At 37.1% G+C, this 24,292-nt stretch overlaps 1 pseudogene; it reads left to right on the top strand.

The window, feature by feature from the left end:
- The first annotated feature begins 231 nt into the window (after window positions 1-231).
- LOC122143669 lies at window positions 232-13,749 on the top strand (annotated as a pseudogene).
- Window positions 13,750-24,292: the final 10,543 nt, after the last annotated feature.

Raw genomic sequence — 24,292 nt, forward strand, 5'->3', positions numbered from 1 at the left:
TTGTGTTGCTCCCACCAAACTAAAGGAACTTGCAAGTAAAAGATAAGGTTATTTTATTTAAGAGTCCCAGCTCTTTAATTGGGTGGCGTAGTCGAGCTATATTGCTTGGCCATAACACATGTGATATGATGTTTGTCAAGGAACGTAATAATATCATAATCGTTCCTACAATGACATTCTCATGCACCCAGTGGAGTTCAGTTCAGCAATGAATCTGTACTTTATATGTTTATGATTTCATCTGTCTTTGTGTCTTTACTGCAGCATGAGCAGATGTCAGTTCTGATGTTCGATGACATTGTGAAGAGTCTGAAGGCTGAGAATGAAGACGTGTTGAAAGAACATGGACTGGAAGATAAAGACGTGATCTTCATTAAAGAGTTAATCAAAGGGGCAAAAACCTCAGAGGTACAAACTGAGGTCAGGGATGAAACTCTGGTCTGACAGGTGGGGTGACCAAAACTGACTGTTGGGTAATAGTAGATTTTAATTTAATTTATAACATACCAGTTTAAAATTTAAATTATCAAAATTAGAACAACACAAAGAACAGAATCTTTCAGCAAATTATGTAAAAAATTTCATTTGTATATATTAAGAGAGCAAAATTAATCTAAATGTTTTTAGACAAATGTGTAAATGTGTTTGATCTGGTTTTCAGAAAAAAAAGTTTTGAAAATAAAAAAGTTTTTGAGGAGAGAGAGAAAAAAAATTGAATAGAGAAAAAAAAGTTTTGAAGAGAGAGAAAAAAGTTTTGAAGAGAGAGAGAGAGTAAAAAAAATTGAATAGAGAAAAAAAAAGTTTTGAAGAGAGAGAAAAAAAGTTTTGAAGAGAGAGAGAGAGTAAAACAAATTGAATAGAGAAAAAAAAAAGTTTTGAAGAGAGAGAAAAAAAGTTTTGAAGAGAAAGAGAGAGAAAAAAAACATTTGGAGGAGAGAGAAAAAGTCTTTGGACTTCGGGTTCAGGAAGGATCTCATTAATCTCACTATATTTTGGTTATCCCCCACGTTGATTTTTTTTTTTACATGTAACAGTTCAAGGCTTCTGTGTTACGGATAACAAAATGTGTAATAAGAATATTCCAAACTTCCAAACACGCCCCTACCCCAAAAGGGTCTTGCCCCTATTTTGATAGCTCCGCCCCACACATACGTACACAACCCAGTCAAACAATTATGGTGGAATCTGCTGTATTATTATCTGCTGTATTAAACATATTTTCTTACTTTTCGGACACACTTTGGGAGCTGACGCTTGAAACAGTGGAGGAGGTTTAGACGATCCAGGCTTGTAGGGTGTGGAAATTAATGTGTCTATCATAGCTGAAGGGAAAGACAATACGATTGCAAATGAACAAACAAAGTGAACATGACACACCAGCATATTCAAGCAAAAGCCAGCATATATTAGTTCTGTGAAACAAAGCAAAATCAATGTTACTATCGAGAAGAAACAAGAGAACCTCGGCATCCGATTGCAGGCTTTCCTGCTCTTTGAGTTCTCTCTAGCACTGGAAAGCTGATCCGATATTTACACGGGACCTACTTCTTGCCTTATCGTAAGCTTTCTTTTGTTCCACAGATGCTTTCCTCTTTTGTTTTTTATTCGCCATCTCTATCTTTCTGTCATCGCTCAGCTTAGGTAATGTCCATCCTGTTGCACCGAGTACTCTCTCCTCTACATCATGAGTAGACACGCCCCTTACTGCTGATTGGCTACAAATTTTTTTTTTTTTGTACTCGGCAGATTCGGTTTTCTAAAAATACATACCCCACCTTTAATGACCAAATGCATGAATCTGATACACAACTGTTTAAATCCGCTCCATGTTCATAAAACAGATTAACCTACAACCTTCAATGGAAAAGTTAAAGTAAAGCATATTGCTTTTCTTTTCAGTGGACATATGAAGGCAGAGATGAACAAAAATCCTTCCTGTATGAGATTGTGGCAAATAAACAGAACGGGATTGATGTAGACAAATGGGACTATTTTGCACGGTAAATATTATTTGGCATTTTGTAAGGATGCTGCTATAATCAAGCATCTATTTGAACTTTTTGAGCGAATCATCAGTCATAGATGTCATCTGACTAGTGAGTGTAAAGCTGCATGAAATTGGCACCGTGACATCAATGAAAAGAACAATCTCAAATCTTCACTAATGACTATCCTGAGCTGTGAAATATTGTTATGATTTGTATGTACTAGTGATGCAAATCCAATTCATTTCCACGCATCGGTTCTTTTTGGACAGTTCGGTTTATTGAACTGGATCAAAAAGATGATCCATCGGTTCTTGACGTCATCATGCAACGATGTCACTATGCATTACTTTTCTTACAACTCAGAGCCATGTTGTATCAAACATTCAAATTAAGTAATTTGTGTCAACACATATTAAAACGTTCAAATAAAAAAATGGTGTTAATGGTGTTAGTGGTCACAGTTTCATTCGCGGATGGAAGGAATCCTAGTATTGACTAGCCCACAGATTAGATAAAATTCCTAAAAGTTTTGCACCTACAGCAGACATTACAGACATTGATGCACAAATGTGGATGTGTTCTACATGTCTGTGAAATCAAAAAATCAAAATAAAACAAAGAATAAACCAGTCTTATAAACTCCTTGATTTCGCTTAAACAACTTAAAATATGATCTGCATGCACAATAAGCAGTGTTAAAATTCAGGTTTTTCCATGTTTTAATAAAAATCCAGGGCTTTTTAATAAAATTATTCTTAAGCATATCTCCAGTAGCCTACACTGTAAAAAGTGATTCTCTATATTTACTCAATATAATTGTGTCAAAAGATTACAAGCAATATTATTAATTAAATTTAACACATTTTAATTAATTGGAATTAACTATTCAAAATGAGTAGAATAACATGAAAAAATAAGTAAAATTTACACAAAAATATTGATTTCATTGGACAAAAAACAAACAAACAAAAAAACACTATGCTAAAGAATACTATGTTTATGCATGCCAGGCCAGTAGTTGGCGATCATGAAACACCCTTTGAAAACAATATAATCATGCACATGACGTCAACCTTTTTACAAATTCACATTTTTTGTTGCTTACATAGATATGATACAGGCATCATGTTCAAAAGGTTGTGTCCTAAGGCCCCCAAAACAGAGTTATTGAAGACACCTAAAGTTCACGAACAGAATCACTGAAGGAAAAAAGGGTAAATTAGTTGGGCTCCTGACCCTTGATGATTTAATATTACATTTTGTCTTGCTGTTGTAACTCAGTTATAACAGCTAGACAAGCTAAGAGAAAAGATGATCAGGTGGTGTTGGTTATGCTTTTGCATAATCTTTGTTTTACCTGAATATCTGAACTCATTTAGAGGCTCATCTCGGAGTTAAATTAACATTCATTATAGCAGCGCTGTGATTCACCAATAAAAGATCTGGAATTTTCAGTATAATCCAGAGTTTAAGAATTCTGATTAAAACAAAGAGAGGGGAACCTTCTTTTGGCACACAGTGACATCAAGAACCAGCGTATGAATCTCAAAAATGGTGACACAGCATATACAGATAAACTGTAAGCATCACAAAACAAGCTACTAAAGAATTGTTGCTCATAATTTATTCATGCTGCAAAGCATGATGGGAACGATAAATGAGTTTTGATTGGTGGAACCCAGAATGCAGTGCAACATGCTTTTTAATGGTCACCATCGTTGAGGTTCTCAGGCTGATTCTTGATGTCCGTGTGCCTAAATAAAAGATTATTTTCCTTTTTAAAAAGGTTTTGATCAGAAGTGCTTCCAAGAGTCTCTCTGATTATGCTGTAAATACCAGAACTTATATTGTACAACCACAGGGCGCCTGTTATTGACAAGACACACCCAAGTCAGAAACCAAATGATGTCAAAACAAATAACACCACCTGATCTCATTTCCTTCTTGGCTTGTCTAGCTGCTGTATCACAACTACAGCAAGAAAAAAAAAAAGTTTAAACTGTTAAGGGTCAAGAGCCCAACTAAAGCAAACACTGACCACCGTAATGGTAACCAAAATTTAGATTTTTCTCCTTCAGTGATTCTGTTCATGAACTTTAGGTGTCTTCAATAACTCTGTTTTGGGGGCCTTAAGACACAACCTTTTGAACATGATGCCTGTATCATATCTATGTAAGCAACGAAAAATGGGAATTTGTAAAAACAGTTTGACGTCGTGTACATGCATATAATGTTTTCGAAGGGTGTTTCATGATCGCCAACTACTGGTCTGGCATGCATAACATAGTATTCTTTAGCATAGTGTTTGTTTGTTTGTTTGTTTTTTGTCCAATGAAATCAATATTTTGTGTGTATTTTACTTAATTTTTTCATGTTATTCTACTCATTTTGAATGGTTAATTCTAATTAATTAAAATGTGTTAAATTTAATTAATAATATTGCTTGTAATCTTTTGACACAATTATATTGAGTAAATATAGAGAATCACTTTTTACAGTGTATGTTTTGTTTGTTATGAAGAAACTTTAAGCATCACGCTAGTTCAAGTCCTTGGTGATACACACACAGTGCAACTCACTCGTCAGAATCCTCTGTAATCCTCGGCAAACTTCAACAGTTGGTTAAACTGGCTCATTCGGTTCTTTTTGAGTCGGACATAATACTTCGGCTGTGCGTCCTGCGTCCTCAACCGGGAACTAAAGTTTGATTCTGTTCGATTGTGTGAACCGGCTCAACCGGTTACTTCCTGAGAACCAGCTCAAAAGAACAATTCGTTCAAGAATCGAACATCACTAGTATGTACTGAAAACTCAAACTGAACCTTGTCTTATTCTTTTGTTACAGTAGGTTAGTGTGAAATAAAGGCACCAGATCAAACACAAACCAGAGCCAAACAGATATGAAGTCATTTGTGTCTCGATTTTATTTTCATATACTTAATTTTGCAGAGACTGTCATCACCTTGGCATTCAAAACAGTTTTGATCATCAGCGTCTGTTGAAGTTTGCTCGAGTCTGTGAAGTGAACGGGAGAAATCACATCTGCTTCAGAGACAAGGTGCCTGATTCAATCATCACACTATTATTTATAACTAAACATACCTTTAATGCAAATATGACATGTTCGATTCATTTGACTCATGGTATTCAAGATTCAAATTTTAAACCTTCAGATAATGTTAGAGATACTGTTAGTGAGTTTTTTTTGTTTTTATTTATAGACTGTTTCATTGGATGTACGCACCTGGCCCGAAGTTAACTGTCTGTGTTTGTTTATCTGTCTGGCTAACGTTTAGTGGCTATTAATATGGCACCAGCTACAAACACAGTCAAAATGAAGGTGATAAGTAGCCTGAAAGTTGGGCTCAGATTGTTGGGCTGTGTAATGCAACTCAGTGTTTCCCATACATTGTTTTATTTGTGGCAACCCACCACAATATCAAAACTGACCATCACATATATTTTTTCCAAAAGGCTTTGATGAATAAACATGAGCACTGCACGTTTCAAAATCAAAACGCGGCACAGGTTTTTATATCACTGTACCTCTGAAGGAAATTGACTGTCTTCAGAAAATTATCAATGTCCTTTTCACTTCATCTTGCCAGATAAAGCAGCGTTTGTGTACAGCTGTTACTGGTGAAACCACTGTTTCTGGATCACCGCTGTGTGAAGAAAGGCTTGGCAGCCAGGCAAGGCATAGTTTTAACTTGCTAGCTAATCTAATTTACTTATTTATTTTGCTTGTTATCAGAAATAATCCACTCCGTTGTTATTGATTCTTTGCGGAAGTCTACCGGAAGTTAAGTTTGGGCCAAAAAATCGCACATGGGCATTTACGTTTGTTTATTAAATTAATTAAAAAAAATAAATTAAATTAAATTAAATTTATGCATTTAGCAGTTTATGTTGCCGTTGAAATGGTCTATAAGGACAATCACATTAATTAAGAATTCTGTGAATGCGCCAATACTAGCTGGCTAATTTCCAACTGTAAACATCAGGCTAGATGTTAAAACAACCACAAAAACAAAGATTTACATATATTAGGGTAAATAAATAATGGGAAATTTTTTTTTACAGTGGGCAATGAACATGGTAAATATCAGCAGCAAACAAACATACAAATATTAAAATGAATTAACAATAATATTGAATAAAAATACCATTTCTGATAATTCAAAAGCTGATTCCAAGTATAAAGAAAGTACTGTTTCTTATTTCAGTTTGTATGATATTCCACAGCTGTGACCATTTTACAAAAACAAACAAACAAACAAACAAACAAAAAACAACTGAAGGAATGATGTCTGCCTGAGTGGAACTACACATTCCCCTCTTAGATCAGATCTAGTAGGTCTGTAAGTAAGATCTTTTTGTTTAATAAAAGTAAGTGGTTGAGGCACCTGGCCATTCAAGATCTTAAACAACAGGAAGGCATTCAACAGCGCACGTCAGGGGCAATGTCGGTCCTGGAGAGCCACAGTCCTGCAGACTTCAACTCCAACCCTAATCAAACACACCTGACACCTGTAGTATTTTATTTACAATATATTAACATTATGTTGCACTTTACTTCACTGTGTATATTGTAATATTACACTTTAATGGCACCTCATATATGTCTTATTGAGCTATTCAAGAGTAAAACAGATGAAAATCAGTCGTCAGCTCTAGTAGTGCAGATGGTAAAACGTGTGTTGTTTACAATTTGATGCAATCGACCCGGGTTCGAGTGTTCCTTTTGACTTAAGTTTATTTTTTTTTCTCCTTTTTCAAATTTCAAATCACATCAGAAAGCATGTATTTTCAATAAAAATGAAGGAAATAATCAAAAAGTTGTGAGGGAGGGCTTTATTGTCCCAATAAGGTGGCATCCATATAATAATTTGAATTAAAATTTTAATTTACACTCAATATGTTTTTTATTGCATACTGTTTTATAATGTACTACAATACTGAGGTGCAGATACTTGCCACTATTTGCAATAAGTATAAGTTGCAACCTGGAACTCTGGTTGTATTGTGCAGAAAATGCACTCCAGTTCATGACACCTAATTTACATAAAAGAACAAACGATATTAAAACAATATTAAATCATTTTGAAGAAAGGCAGAAGGGCCATACAAGGAAAAGATTTTAAATGTATTTTTAAATATATTATAGGATGGTGTTAGAAAGGTGTTATTTGCTTTTTTCTGTAAAGTGATTTAATTTATAACCAGCATTAACATCAACTAAATTAATAAAGTTTGTCAAGTCAAAATTTAGGTTGGCTTGAGAAAGTATAGCCTGAAAGTTTGAAGTTTTTGCAATGTGAAAATTTTACAGTTTGAGGGCAATTTTATTTTATTTTTTAGATTAGATTCGATTCAACTTTATTGTCATTGTACATGTAAGGTACAAGGCAACTTAATGCATAAGCATCTAGCTAGAAGTGCAGTAAGCAGTAAGAACAGGATAAACAGTGTCTACAATATGTTACAAATGTACAAATAAGGCAGTATTATGGACATAATTTACAGATTTTAAATACTATCAGCATGATATACAGATAGGTGTGCTATGAACATACTATACAGATGGATTATGTAAAAGTGTATGTACACAATAAGCAGAAACTATGAACATATGAACATAATTTACACTAGTGCAATGGACAATATAATAAAGTGCATAAAAAATATTTCAGTGTGCAAATGGATTACTCAGTATTCTGGATGAACAGACAGTAAATAACAAGTTTACTGTTTTTTTTCATGTTTGTAAATAAATAAATAAATCAGATGTAGTGATGAGGAGGGTTGAGTAGTCTGTGTGTGTGTGTGGTGGGGGGGGTGTTGGATGGGGGGGGGGGTGTCAGAGGGCTGAATTCAGTAACTGAGCGAGTGAGTTAAGTGACGTGACAATACAGCCAAGTATGGTGCCCCATACTCGGAATTCGTGCTCTGCTTTTAACCCATCCAAAGTGCACACACACAGCATGAACACGGTATAGCCATTTATGCTGTAGCGCCCGGGGAGCAGTTGGGGGTTCTGTGCCTTACTCAAGGGCACATCAGTCGTGGTATTGAGGGGTGGAGAGAGCACTCTACATGCACGTCCCCCCACCTACAATTCCTACCGGCCCGAGACTCGAAACTTACAACCCTTGGATTGCAAGTCCGACTCTCTAACCCATTAGGCCACGACTTCCCGACATCTGTAGGGAAAAAGCTGTTCCTGGATCTGCTGGTCCTTATCCGGAGGCTCCTGAAGCGCCTCCCGGAGGGCAGGAGGTTAAACAGTCTGTGGTCAGGGTGAGAGGAGTCCTTCAGAATGCTGCGAGCTCGACATAAAACAACGTTTTCTCTGGATGTCCTCAATAGCAGGAAGTGGTGTCCCTGTGATGTTTTGGGCAGTTTTTCACCACCCTCTGCAGTGCCTTGTGGTCAGCCACTGAGCAGTTCCCCATAACCAGACTGTGATACAACTGGTCAGGATGCTCTCGATCCCACACTGGTAGCAAGTTCACCAGGGATGGCTGAAGACAGCTGGTTCTTCTTCAGTGTCCCTGAGAAAGAAGAGGCGCTGGTGAGCCTGTGAGGCCTCTGATACAGTCTATCAGAGAAAAACAAAAACAGATAGTTGAGAGGAGACAGACAGAGAGATGAAAAGAGACAGACACTCAAATACTTTTTACAGTACTCACTACATGGTAAGGTATTAATTAACATGAACTAACAATGAACAATACATTTGTTACAGTATCTATTAATCTTTGATAATGTTAGTTAATGAAAAAGATTACAAATATGTTAATTTTTTTTAAATGCATGCAACCATCAATGGCATTACTTACATTAATAAAGTCTTTCTGCTCTATTTTAAGACATCTTTAAAGGCTCACTTTAGGCGAATGAAGACTTTTAAAGACCCTTTAAAAAGAAGCAGAATTCCTGTCACTTTGAATAATATATATCATGAGACATGTCATAAATGTTTGAAATCGCACACATTTGCAATGACACTCTCTATGATTGACCAAAGCATCCTTACAATTAAAAGCCATTAACACAAACTCTGATTAAACAACCCCACAAACACCATCACCAGCTCCACTTATTAATAACCAGACTGACTTTATTTCTGTCAGACGTCTACAGAAGAGCCCAACTAAAGCAAACACTGATCTCTAACATGGTTACTTCAAATGAAACAATAAATCAACATCTAAACCTTAGTTAATTCTCAATCAGATCTTCTGTAGACGTCTGACAGAATAAATTCAGTCAGTCTGGTTATTACCCCCTAAGTGGAGCCCTGGTTTGATGGTGTGTATGTTTGTGGGGTTTGTGTTTTAATCAGATCTTGAGAGATTTAATGCATTTTATTTCAGTTGATTTTATCTAAGGCTGTGTCTGAAGTCAGTTGTAGTAGTTCTTGTGTTTCTCTTTTCTTCAGTGATTCTGTTTGTTATCAAGGCAATCTGTTTACTCAAATGGTTAAGTTTCTTGTCGGGTTTTACAGTGTACCATTCCATGGACAAAAAACACTTTAGACTTTTAAATAGCTTTTTTTGTGTTCAACAAAATGTTAAAAATGTTCAGTGTGAGGACTGGATTGTGGGATCTCTGACACACTGATGTTTGTGTGTCTCACAGGAGGCTGATAATGTTTATGACATGTTTCGCACCCGATACACTCTTCATCGCCAGGCCTATCAGCACAAGATCTGCAACATCATCGAAGACATGTGAGTTTCTCTGCTTGTATTAGAAGTGATATCTGTGCTGCTGATTGTACAATATTTAATTCTCTGCATCACCAATTGCAAAAAAATAAAATAAAATATGTACAAGTTTAAAACACTAACTTGCATTTCTCTGTTAGGTTTTCAGAAGCTCTCGTTCGAGCTGATCGTGATCTTCATGAAGGAAAACCTGAAGATATGCTGAAGATTTCTGAAGCCATAAAAACAGCAGAGGACTACTGCAAACTCACAGGTCAGCTGAAAACAGATAAAAAAAGAAATAAATAAAATAAACTGAAAGGTAAAACAAATAGCATATTACAATATATCTTCACACTGTAAAACCCGACAAGTAACGTAACTCAAACCTTTTGTGTAAACAGATATCCTTAAAAACATGACAAGTTAGGTTTACTCAAACCGTTTGAGGAAACCGATTGCCTTAAACCATTTAAGCTTTAAAACTTAACAGTTATGAGTACTCTGAACTTAATTCAGTTGAGTTCACTGAAAGAAAATATACATTGCAATTAAATAATTAAGTGATTAATTGAGTGATTATTGTGAATTAGTGATGAACACCTGCTGTTAACAAACAGAATCACTGAAGAAAAGAGAAACACAAGAACTACAACTGACTTCAGACACAGCCTTAGATAAAATAAACTCAAATAAAATACATTAAATCTCTCAAGATCTGATTAAACAACCCCACAAACAGCATCACCAGCTCCACTTATTAATAACCAGACTGACTTTATTTCTGTCAGACGTCTACAGAAGATCTGATTGAGAATTACAAAGGTTTAGATGTTGATTTATGTTTTCATTTAAAGTAACCATGTTAGAGATCAGTGTTTTGCTTTAGTTGGGCTCTTGACCCTTGATTTCAGTCCCCTTAGTATTTTCGTTGGCTGTTGTAACCATTTGTTGTAACTCAAAAGCCCAGAGAAAATATCATCAGGTGCTATACCACACACTCACACTCTTAGAAGATGCTTTTATCCAAAAGCAACTTACAGTGCATTCAGGTTTAGCATTTTTTTTTTTATCTAACTTTGTACCTAGATGTTGGTTATTATACTGTATATTGGTGATGATAATCTGCAATTATTGAACTGTTTGGAAGTGTAATCTCTGATGAAAAAGGGGTTTGTGTAATTAGTTTTGGATTGGTTTACAGTAAAAGTGATTTTCTAAGAAAAGTGGTTCTGTGATAATCAGTTAATATAAAGAACATTCCAAACAGTTTGGTTTTCTGTGGTGACACTTAGTCACACACAGACATCAATAATCAGAATATTAACCTCAACAATGGTGACCATAAAAAAAATAAAAAATAAAAATAAAAAAATACAAACAAGGCAGCAGGAGCATGCTGGGAGCCATGGATGAGTTTTGTACTACAATAGTACGTGTGATACATATCACCACCATATATTTTTTTTTTTTTTTTTCGTTAGACCATTGTTGAGGTTCATATTTCTGATTAGTGATGTCTGTGTGGTGACTAATTGACACCATAGAAGACCAAACTGTTTGGAAAGTCCTTTATATTAACTGATTATGAAAGAATCTCTGACTTTTTGAATGGCTTTTTCATTGTAATCAACTGAACTAACTATAGAACACACTATTTAGTAAGATTTTTGAATTCTGAACAGCTCCATAATTGATGATTACATCACCACATATGCTGTATAACAACCAATACCTGATCATTAGTTTCTCTGGGTTTTTTTGAGTTATAACAAACATGTTTCAAAAACACATGGTTAACAACGTCCATAAAAATAATCTAAGACAGAGTTCAAGGGTCAAGAGCCCAACTAAAAGCAAACACTGACTCTAACAGGGTTACTTTCAAATGAAACAATAAAATCAACATCTAAACCTTAGTTAATTCCTCAATCAGATCTTCTGTAGACGGTCTGACAGAAATTAAAGTCCAGTCTGGTTATTAATAAGTTGGAGCTGGTGATGCGGGTTTGGTTAAACAGCAGCTGTTCATCACTAATGCTCAATCAGCACTTAATTAATCACTTGATTTACCTAATTGTCATAACAAAGTTTTAAAACTTACATGGTTTAAGTAAAGGCAATCTGTTTACTCAAACGGTTGGAGTTACTGTGACTTGTCAGGTTTTACAGTTTGCAGTATATAAACATTTGTAATTATGTGTCTCAGAATATGACTGTAGTGTGTAATAAAATAATATATTATTTTTCAAAGGACACATCGGCAGAAAACAAAAACAACAACTAAAACCTTTTGCTAATTAACTTCTGTTCTGTCTGTCGATGAGATCTTTGAGCAGATCGTTGTCCTCCACCCCCAACCCCCCCTTCTGATAAACGAATGAATTTCTCGAGACATCTTGAACAAGATCATCAGAAGAAAACTGCCAAATTTGGTTGGAGAAGCTCGACTGACTGAAAAAAACATCTCAAAGGTTTGACAGAAAATGAAAAACATTGTTTGACTGTTCGACTGATATTAACAATATTCAAAAGACATGTGACTTTAAGGCAGCATTTAATACACAAGAACAACACAATCCAGTAACTGACTGACTCTCCCTCGAATTTAGGAAGAGCTGACGACACATGGTACAGCTGCAGTAGAGGAAGTACAAACCTACAGACCCCACTGTTTCTCTGACCACTGACGATTTACCACTTTATGTAACGTTATACTGCATGCCAAAAACATAATTTCTGCCTTCATATCTTCACAACCATTTAATCTCTTTTTCACTCAGGTGGTTTGATCTGGATCAGCGGCGGCATAAGGACCAAAACCCCCATGGAAAACGTCTATTTCTACAGCAAGAGGAAACCCAACGAAGCTTCTGCCATTAAGGATTATCAGGTAACAGTCACACTACTAAACCTTTATATATCAGATCACTGCAGAATTTTCCAGATAAGAAGTTAAGTACATTCCATAATACAATAGGTGCCATTCCCCCAATTTTCTGTCTTTTGGTTAACAAAACGGGGCAGGGGCTTTAAATTATAACGATACGATAGATAGCTTAGTTTTTTGTGTTTGTTTTTTCAGATCACTACACTCTACCAAAATGGGTGGCGGGGTTAAATAAACCCAACGCTGGGTTTGTAAAAAGGGACAACCCCAACAGTTTTGGGTGTTTTGACCAGCAGTTGGCAGAGGATAAAAGTCCAGGGGGTCGAAAGTAAAAAGTCCCGCCATATGGTTCATTCCAACCTGAACTCAGCAAGCTGTTTTAACCGAGGATACCCACATTCATTCCTTCCCCATCCCAACGCGTTCTCGAGTCAGATCCCACGTCCCTCCAAGCGTACCGTTCATGCGATAATACTGACTATTCAATGCAAGATTGGTGCATTAGTGATGACCACCTGCTGTGCACACTCAACTTACCAGAAGCCGCCACAGCGACACACAAGAACTACAAAATGACTCCCGGCCCAGCCTTGGATGCAATATCCTGATTTTTTTTTTTTTTTTAAAGCACCACAAGATCCAACCATCCCGGTGGTCAAGGTTTGCTTTAATTAGTTCTCTTGACCCATTTTTACTAACTCACAGTAGTTGGTTTCTCCGCCCTTTGCACTATTGTCACCACGCCAACCTTGTGGCATTGCTGCATCAAACGCTTGAAGTAGCCGATTAACTTGGGTTTCTGCTATCCTCATGGTAAAATAAACCGGCATACAAGCTGTCTCTTCTCTTTGCGTTTATTGTTTCAGGTACGGAGACTACAAACACCAAAACCCACACTAGTAAACCACTGCCACCTTAATGTGTCAATATCGAATAATAAAACAAAAAGCTCTGTCGCGCATGGACTTTCGCCAGCAACATTTATCATTCTATCCTCAACCGTGGTGACAATAATTTTTCTACTGCATTGCATGCTGGGAGTTTTACTATGGTGTTACCAGCATTCATCACGCATCATGAAGCATTTTGTGATTGTCACCATTGTGTTTGAGATTGGGTATACTGGTTCTTGATGTCTCCTGTGTCTAAATAGTCATAGGAGTTTGTTTTTTTTTTTGGTGTATGCATATGGTATAATAATATCTACACAGACATCCCACACGTTATTTTTTTTTTATTAGTTACACTATATATTTTAGAACCCACCGTGTTCTGTAGTTTCACATAGTTCTACGATGCCCACCCGCTGGAACACGTCAATGCCGCAAGTTATTTTCAATGAAATCAGGCCATTTTATTATGCTTGTTTCTCACATATAACACTCGCAAATATCTCACCAGTGTAAAAACACCACATTCATTTCGACAGAGAGATCTAGCGCAACAAGTCGAAGGGTACGAACCCAACAAATCCAACCCTGATGCTCCATGCTGGTGGCATCATTTAACCAATAAAACATCAACATATGAATTCCGCTGTAAATTTCCAATAATCAGCATGTGTACAGCATCTAATTGCACAATCAGTCATTTTAATTAATCAGCTTATTTATCTCATTACCTTTAACTCTTTGAGGACTTGGGATTGTGACCTTGAGCCTTGTTTTGGGACTTGCCGGAATGACTTGGTTCCTCCTCTGGTTGAATCAGCTGCTGAGTTCCTGGCTGGAGCAAAAATATGGCAGGACCTGTTCCTTTCGGACCCCTGGACTACCCCCTCTGGCAAAATAACCCCAACCGCTGGTCAAACCACCCAAACGCTGGGTTGGTCCGTTTTAATCCAAGCACTTGGGTTATATTTAACCCAGCATTTTTTAGAGTGTAGGGGTTCCATGATGTTTACAGTGTTTGTTTGTTTACTGCACTAGCAAGTTTAGAAAACCCATTGTGTGTTTTGTCTTGTATTGACAGTTGCCATTTTTCCTGCCAAAGAGGTGTACTTGAAGAGTGTGGTCAGAGATTTCTACAACCGCAACTGATGGGCATAACAGAGGAGCAGAGAAGAAGAAAGTGGCGGCGGCTGAGCACGTGCTTTCAGAGTCTGGTGTTGTGTGGCGGTCTCGGTTCCATTTTGGGACTGCGCATTAATGTGCATTTGGTTTATAATATATTAATCTTTTTAGTCACTATCAGACTGTGCTTCTGCAGTGGGTTTGTTTGATAAGCAGCTTAGGATGTTTAATGACTAAACTAACGGGCCTTAAACTGGACTTGCTGGCTGAATGGCAAGCCATGACGTCATGGTTCGGTGAATATAACTCGCAAACACTGTATTGATCCGTTTTGGTGGGGGTTGGTGGGGGTGGTTTGGGTCGAATGTTGAAACGTGAATTACTTGAGCTTGAAAATATGTAATGAAATTAGGTGAAAGGGTGTCAGTGATCGAAAACAATTCGATTCTAGACCTCACTCTGCATGTAGTGATAGACCTTCTTCCTAAACAGATCGCGAATACTACAAACTTGTACTATTTACTATTTTGACTTTAAAATATTTGTCTAATTTTCCCATGAGGTATTGTATACTGTAGGTTGTAAATTAATAATTAATCCACATCTTTAACATAAAAAAAGAAAACATTAATGACCGGCAAAATATTATAATAAAGTAGTAAATATAACAAAGTCAAATACACAAATAAAATACACACTTTTAGTGCAGATTGTGAGAAGAATTAAGTAAATCACTCAATTATTCTCAATTGTTCAACTAGTAGGACCACCCCCTACACCTCAATGATTCTCAAACCTGTGTTTTAAGTAGGCATTTCCCATAATGTATTTAGCAGATGCCCTTTTACTGTAAAGCATACTATTGAGGGACATCAGACAGAATGTGTCATTTGAACATTTTTAAAACAAAGCTTCTTTGTAAATTGGATTATTCACTCGGGCTTAAGCAAAATCCGAGTATACTCTGAAGTCCTGTCACTATATGCTTCACAAAATACTAGCGCCTAGATAGAAATATCTATTATATTGCTCTTTCAAACCAGTCAGGAACACCAGACAGAAAGTGATTACATGTTTGGGAAGTGACAACCCCCAACCCCCCCCAGCATTTACATCCAGGTGTGAAATGATTGTCTCTCTCTGGGGTGTGTGTGTGTGTGCGTAGAGTAGAGCGAGAGCGGAGAGAGAGCGAACTGAGAACCCGGATCCCACTGTGAATCCACCTTCCATTAAAACACTGAATGTTTTGCCTTGTCCTTGCCACCACTCATTCTCAAACAAAAAAAACACGTCCTACAAGTATACTCCTGTTCTGGTGCGCCAATAAACTAAAAACCGATATGTCCTACTGAAAAATATACTGTTTAAAAACAACCGCCACACGAGCCAGACATGTAATAAACTGTTAAATATAAACTACTGTTCTGCTTGCTTATGTACCGTTTGCATAAGTTTATTGGGATGCCATCCCATACATCTTTCTAGGGTCTGTGAATCTCAATTCAAACACTTATCAATTAGCACCTATCCGGCATTTTCAGGGATCAAGCTAAAACATATAAAACATTTCGACTTATCACAACCTTTCCCCCAATGGTCTGGAAGTGTTAAAAGCGGTCACCGCCATGTTTCATTGTCCATTTACATGTTACGTTTACGTTCGTTCAATTTTTGCCACCCCGGCACTTCCATGAGGACAAAAGCACCCCCCCGTGATTCGTCAAAAGGCAGCGGTGTATCGTCCAGGGGTCAGCAGAGTCAAGTCCTGCCCAGATGTTTATATTCACCCGGACCTCCGCAGCTGATTTCACCAGAGGCGGAACACAAGTCATCCTTCCACCGCACAAACAAGTCTCCAGTCAAGAAAGCACAAGTCCTCAGAAGAGTTCAACGTAATGGAGATAATTAAGATGACTCATTAACTGCTGATTGTGCCTTAGTGAGTGTACACCTGCTGTTCACAATCAACCTCACGTAAGTAAAAGAGAAAACAACAAGCACTACAAACTGGACTGTAAGGCACAGCCTGGTTTGCCCCCATTGGAAGGCCCACCCCTCCCTTTGCCACCATAATTGTGGTCCATCATTTGCTCCAGTTGTGCTCTTGAGCCTTTTTCACAGTTTTGAATAAATTTTTGCTTCTAATCGCCTGCATTAACTGTTTCATCATTATCAACATCAAACAGTTGTGCCCTGCCTGAAACAAAATTCTTGCCCTCGTCGTGTCTTAAAAAACAAACCCCCGGATATCTCCTCTCCCATTGCCCCCCCCAATTACTCCCTGATTAGGGATTCGCTCATGCACATCTATCATATGATCCTTCAACAGTGGTCGATCTATTTATTCTTACTAGCCGTGCATTATGGGAGTTTTTCCCGTGCGTGTGCAAACATGAAAGCATTTTTGTTGATGTTCAATTCACCATTAAGAGCTTCATCTGCTAGTTCTTGAGATCTGTGTTCGCCTAAAATCGCCGTGGGAGTTAAAAATTTGTTATATTGGCTTTCACAGATCTAAAACATGTATTCCCTGTAAATATTAGCAGCCAGTACTTTTTATGGTTCGTGCTTAGTCCCTGGCCCCGTCTGATTATCCCAACCCTGACGCTCTTATGCACAAACCCATACTTTTGTTGACACCTCCCTCCACACCCCAGAGACTCATTGTGCCTCTAATGGTGCTTGCATATCCCTGACCTCTTTTTTCCCCTAACTCAGCGACCTAGATCTACAAAGAGAGAGATCTGCGCACAACGTCCAGTGTCAAGAGCACAGCTACATCAAACAACACTGATCTCCCTAGTGGTGGCAATGCATTTGTTTAACCCAATAAAATGGCATAAACATCTGATCCTCTGTAATTCTCAATACAGCAGGTGATCATCCACTATGCACAATCAATCATTTAATTAGTCCCTTAATTATCTATTACTTTAACTCTTTGAGACCTGGGATATGAATTGAAACTCAATTTGTGACTTGGAAGGAATGACTTGATTCCTCCTCTGGTGAAATCAGCTGCTGAGTTCATGGCTGGAATAAACATATGGCAGGACTTTTACTTTCTGACCCCTGGACTATCCACCTCTGATTGAAATATAATAACAAACTGTTGGGACACTGTTTAGAAAGTCCATAGCCCTGTGTCAACTTAGCCCTACAACCTAATGTCCCAATCACAACTGCGAATCATGTTAAAACAAGCTTCATGTGATATACTATAATGGTTGTCAATATAATATCCTATTGTGGAAGTGTACTTTCAAGTCACAAGCAATGTTCAAGTCCATATCCCAGTCCTCAAAGAGTAAGTTAATGAAGAGAATTAAGTGACTATTAAATGATGGATTTTCGTGCATTAGTGATGACCTCACCTGCTGTTATTGAGAATTACAGAGGATCAGATGTTGATGTTTTATGGGTTAAAATGATGCCACCATCATGGGAGAGATCAGTGTTTGATTTGAGTGTTTGTGCTCGTTCACCCTTGACTTGTTGTGCTAGATCTTTCAGCTCTGCATGGTGCTGTGGAGGAGAGAGAACTGTGATATATGAAAAAACATATTGTCACAAAGTAATGCTATACATATTGTATATATATATTTTTTTTTTTCACGTATTTAAGTTTTGAGTCATCCCAGTGAAATTAGCAACAGCATGCACACAAAAAGCAATGGTCTACGCTAACAAGGAATACATTTAGATTCTGTGTAACACATATAGAAGTTTAAAGACCAGTGCTTTTAGACAAGACATCAAGAACCAGCATATAAATCTCTTTAATGGTGACAATCAACAAAGAAATGCTTCTATGTTGCAATACAAGATAAACCCTCCCATAATGCACTGCAGTATGAATAATTTATTTGTCACCACTGTTTAGGATCATATGAATAATGTTCATGTTAAATGCCTAATCCCTAGAACACCGTGTTTTTTGTTTTAAATCTTGAAGTGTTAGGGTGGCATTTTTGCATATGAGACTCCTCTTTTTTTTTAAAATAAGAAAGAAATTTAAATCATATCAAACAGTCTCAAGCTAAGTTACCTGCTCGTTTCAAGAGTTGTTTTAGCATTGCACAAGGTTTGCTATAACAATAAGGCATTTGTTTCTAAGCAAACGTTTATCAAAACTGTTAAGTCTCAAGAGCCCAACTGAAGCAATACTGACCCACAATTATGTGTCAAAGTTTTTTTTTTCCTTCCAATTGATTTCATCCAAGGCTGTGCTTAAAGTCAGTTGTGCTTGTGTTTTCTTTTTCTTCAGTGATGTGGATTGTTAACAGCAGGTGTTCATACTAATGGGACAATCATCACTTAATTAGTCACTTAGTTATCTCATTAACTTTAACCCTTTGAGGACTTGGGATATGACTTGGGATTTGTGCTGCACTGACATGAACGTGTCTTGCAATAAACTTCAGCTATAATACCCCAGAAGTACAGTAGTTGACTATATTTGTATTTTCATTATTGGGAATGTACTTAAGCTACACTTAACCTCTGCTGCATTATTATATGATTGCTGATTGAGTGCATACTTAGGAATTTTAATGTAGCTGTAACTTCAGTGTTTTACTTAAAGGAAAATAAAAATTCTTTCATTATTTGATCATCATCATGGAACTACATCCTTCTTGGTTTGCATGTCCGTCTATTTCAGATCTTTACACTTTTTGGGCAAAAAAAAGTCAAACAATCTCTCAATACACTTTTATGCAAAGGGGGGTCACCTTTCTAATATTATTCTCTGTATAAGTTTTTCCTAGTGCATGTCATGCTTTTGTCTGATTTTTCAGGTGTCTCTATAAAAAATGAACAAGGTTTCCTGAAAAACATTAAACACAGCAACATCCCTGTGAAATACACAGCTGAGCAGGTTCAAACTGTAAGGTGTGGAAAGGTGTGTAAAAACACACATAAACAAAAAAACATTCTGTGGTTTGCAGTAATTAAAGGTTTATGGAGAAACAGGTTCTGTTATATGTGTGACGAACAGGTAGTGCTGCTTGTCTAGATGAACAGCTGATCTGTCTTTGCTTTTCTACTGTGAGCTTTCAATTTGTTTACACCTATAATGCTCTGTCTGTGATTACACTGTAAAACCTGACAAGTCATCGTAACTCAAACGTTTGAGTAAACAGAATCAATTCCTTTGACTCACCCATGTAAGTTTTAAAACCGTTGTATTTAACAAGTGAAAAAAATATATAATAATAAGTAAGTGCTGAGTTGAGCAGAGGGTGGTACGTTCAAAGTCAAAAGCACGTCCGTCAAGTCATAATCCCAGTCTCAAAATTTAAGGTTAATGAGATAATTAAGTCACATGTCTTGAGTGACAAAACCCCATTGGAAAACGTCTATGCTTGACCCTAGCTGATAACTTATGCTTTTGATGACGTGCTTGATCTTGATTTAAAGTCCGTTTTTTATTCTTATGCCAATGCCACCATAATACTTCATCTTAAAATACACAAACACGGTTAGGATTAGCATTTAGCCATGAACATTTATTATGTTGATCCTCAACAGTGGTGACAAATAGTTATTCATACTGCAGTGCATTCTGGGGAGTTTTTTCCATGTTATTGCAAAATGAAGCATTTTGCTGATTGTCACCATTGTGAGATTCATATGCTGTTGCTTGATATCTGTTTGTTGTCTAAAAGCACTGGAATTCAAATTTCTTGGTAATGTGCAACATGTTTAAAAATTCATTTCCTCTGTAAATATTAGAGCAGTACTTTTTATGTGTGTTGCAAATTCATTGGGATGATTGCCACAACAAGTCAAGGGTGAAGAAGCACAAACTACAATCAAACACTGAGATCTCCATGATGGTGGCAATCCATTTTAAACAATAAACATCAACATCTGATCGGAAAAAAAAAAAAAAAAAATCTGTAATTCTCAATAACCAGCAGGTGATTCATCACTAATGCACCCATCATCATTTAATTAGTCCACTAAATTATCTCATTAACTTTAACTCTTTGAGGACCTGGGCATATGACTTGAACACTTGCTTTGTGACTTGAAAGTCCCACCACTGGTGCATATGGTTTATAATATTTGCTATTTCAGACACAACCAGTACTGTGTCTAAGTGTTGTTTGGTGATACATATTTCCTTCTGCTGTAACATTAGATGTTTAATGACTTAATACATAATGGGGACTAAACTTGGTTGAATTGGAAAGACTGATTCATGGTTCAGTGAATATAACAAAAATGTATGATCTTTTTTTTCTACTTGAAATGGAAGTACTTGAAACTTTGAAGATAGTAAGAAACTAGGTAAACGGTTGTCAGTGATCTAAATATCAGACCAGATTTGAATTAGACATCACTCTGCCTGGTAGTTGAGAGACCTTAAATATTCTTCTGGTTCTTCTCACTTTCCAGTCTTCCCATTCTTCTACCAGAATCTAATAATAAGAACTGTACGATTTACTATTTGACTTCTACTAGTTGTATCCTTTTTTGTCCATGAAGTATTGTGTAGTGATGTGTAAGTGATAATTAATCCACATCTTTAACCATAAAAAGAAAAAATTAATGACCTGCAAAATATTGTTGTAAAGAATGAAAGTACACTTACTCAATTGTTTCAATTATTTTGGACACCAACATACACATCAATGATGCTCAAAACTGTGTTTTTAAAGTAGCATTTCACATTAATTCATTTAGCAGAGCTGCTTTATTTAAAGCATTACAAATGAGGGCCACCCAATCAGAAGTAAGTTTCCAGTTTTGAACATTTTTAAACAAAGCTCTTTAAGGGACGTATTCATCTGCCAAAGCAAATGCAGATAATATTTCCTGTCACTATGTAGATAATGCTTCACAAAAAGAATAGGGCATATAGAAAATATCTGTTAAATTTGATCTTTCCAACAGTCAAGAAACGAGCACGTGATTACACATTTGGGAGGTAGTGACAACCGCATTTAAATCAAGGCTTTGTTGAGATGATTGTTCTCTGCATGTGTGTGTTGTGTTGGTTAGAAACCGGATTCACTGGATCCACTCACATTTAAACAACTGAATTGATTTTTTCAGTCGTTCCTGTAAACACTCACTAAAAACAAAATTCAAGAACAAGTTAACTATTATGAGAAAATATAATAGAACAGAAAAGTCAGACTTGAAACATCTAACAGCTAGGACATGTTATTGTTTCTACTAGACTGTCAGAGAACATATATGTTATGGGACATGTTTTCAGCTGCAAGTTTTATTTAGGGTGCCCGAATGTTCTCCCTAACACGTACACGCTACATTCTCTAGTAAAAACAGTCTAAAAGGTGTTGATAAATAAACATTGATAAGGAAACATTATCCCCCCGAACATTCCTAATTTAAAGATTTAAAGTGGGACACTTTCCATTGCGACATTGGACATGTGAAACTCAAATGTTGCATCAGTGTGCCAAAAGGGTTGGGTTGAAAAGTAAAAACCCAAACCTTTGCCAAACTTCATTAAATAACTCCACAAAGACAGTATTCTCCCACAATCGCCTATATATAGAAAAAAGGCCAGTTTGACCTTTATTTCCTAGATCTACATTTAACAAAGGGTTCTATCTATTGCAGATATCTAACGAGGGTTTACATGGTTGATGTCTAATTAAAATTAATAGTTTTGGTTTTTGATGTCACTATAATATGGTGATTCATTGGTATAGGCTTTAGATTGGGTACATTTGACACTTGAAACTGTCCATATTATTTATAGCAACGATTATCTGAACTAAAAACTGAGGGATCTTCTGCTGTTGAAGCCTCCTAGGGACCTAATATGAATTCAGAGCATAGTTAGGAACTCTAGATGCAATCAGTTGTGATCAGATCATCTATGATGAACGCTTTAACATCAAGCAATCAACAAATCACTGTATGGTTCAACAAACCATAGCGACAAAACAGCTTTCAAAGTTGTAAAAGCAAAGTGAAAAGTACTGCCTAAACCTACTGATCACCTGAATGATGACGTCTGTGGGATTACAAATTTATAAAATGTTTTAAATCTAGGTTGCCAATGTAATAGTATGTACATTGTGTGTTTTACAACTTTTGAGGATAGATATAGAATGACATTCTGAGATGATCAAGTCACGCAAACGCGCACCAGGACTCCTGTCTGATACAGTCTGACCACCTTTGTTTGATCTTCCTGTGACAATAAAAACACTCAAACAGGCAACAGCTGATGACTTTGTTTCTATGATAATGTGAAGGTATGGTGCGATACTGTCAAGGCACCTCTGTATTTAACTGACCACTGTTATGGCTGATGAGATCAAGGCCTGGGAAAAATATGCCAGTGTCTGGCACTTTCCTGATTCCATTTGCCTTGCTTTGTGTTACATTGGTCTCCACCTCTATGTATCCCTCTCCCCCTTGAACTGTATATAAACTCCAAAGTAATCACTGCTTTGATTTAGACTTTTGAATGACTGTAGCACCTGAGCGGAGCGTTCCAATAAAGACTGCTGATGAAGGGATTAGCAAAGAGTCCTCCTTGGTCTTTCGCTTATGAGTTTCCCAACAGTTTTGGGTGCCGTGAACCCGGATAGAGCTTCTCACCTGACATCCAGAGTGGCGACTTCGTGCCAGACTGAAATCTTTTCTGTACAACCAAGGGTTGGTGAGTGTAACTCTATCCAAAAGAACCTTTAAGACCCCCACCCCAGTATCTCTCGGCACCGCCAGAGAAGAGGTAACAGACAGCTGCAGCGTTTGGTTTGGTAAAACTAAGTTACCCTCTAAAAATTTATGTTAGAGATGAAAATACCCTCTGTTTAGGCAGGGAAGATTAAGCATTATGGTGCTACACTATTGTGTTACCCTCTGTACTCGGCAGGGAAGTTTAGAGTAAAGTGTGCTCCGATTAGAGTTTGTGTTACCCTCTGTCCGGCAGGGAAAGTTTAGAGTTAAAGAATGCTAGAAGTTTGTGTTACCCTCTGCTCTCGACATGGACGTTTAGCGTTAAAGTTGCTTAGAAGTTGTGTGTTAACAAGTTAGTAACCTACTGCTTGCCAGCGGCAGTTAGTTTCAGAATGTCATATTGTGGTCAGAAAGAACTCTTACAAAATGTTGAGAAGGAATGCTTATCTGATTCCAACAACCTGAGAAAGGACTAGGTGGACAGAATCTTCAGTGGACAGACAGTGAGTAGGTTCAAATCATTGTTAGGACGCACAGCATTGACTCAGTAGTGACAGAGTCAGTCAGATTGGATTGACAAAGAAATTTGTTATTGATCCAGAAAAAGTATGGTCAATTGAAGAATGTAAAAAAGGTAACTAGGATCATCGTATGTTTATTCGCAAGGAACAAATGTGTGAAGGCATTTATCTGCTGCCACAGAGAATTTGTTGCACGCTTTAGCTACGGACACATTCGCAAGCGTAAGCTCCTAGCTAGAGCGAAACAGAACAAAGAGCTCAGAGCTAAGAGTATCCTCTTTGGACCTAAGAAATTGAACCGCACACAAGATTGCAGCAAAAACTGATGTGGAAAAGAAGTTAGTCAGTCTGATAAAACAATTATCGTCCCGACTCTACAAGCTTTGGTTTGAAACAGATTGTCAGCCACATCACATTAGTCTCAGTAACTGATGTGCCTGTAACAGTTCATGTGAAGGTATGTGGAGGCTAGGAGAAGATACTCAGAGAATTGAGG

The sequence above is a fragment of the Cyprinus carpio genome, unplaced genomic scaffold (assembly GCF_018340385.1).
Source record: "Cyprinus carpio isolate SPL01 unplaced genomic scaffold, ASM1834038v1 S000006481, whole genome shotgun sequence".
In the NCBI taxonomy this organism is placed as follows: domain Eukaryota; kingdom Metazoa; phylum Chordata; class Actinopteri; order Cypriniformes; family Cyprinidae; genus Cyprinus; species Cyprinus carpio.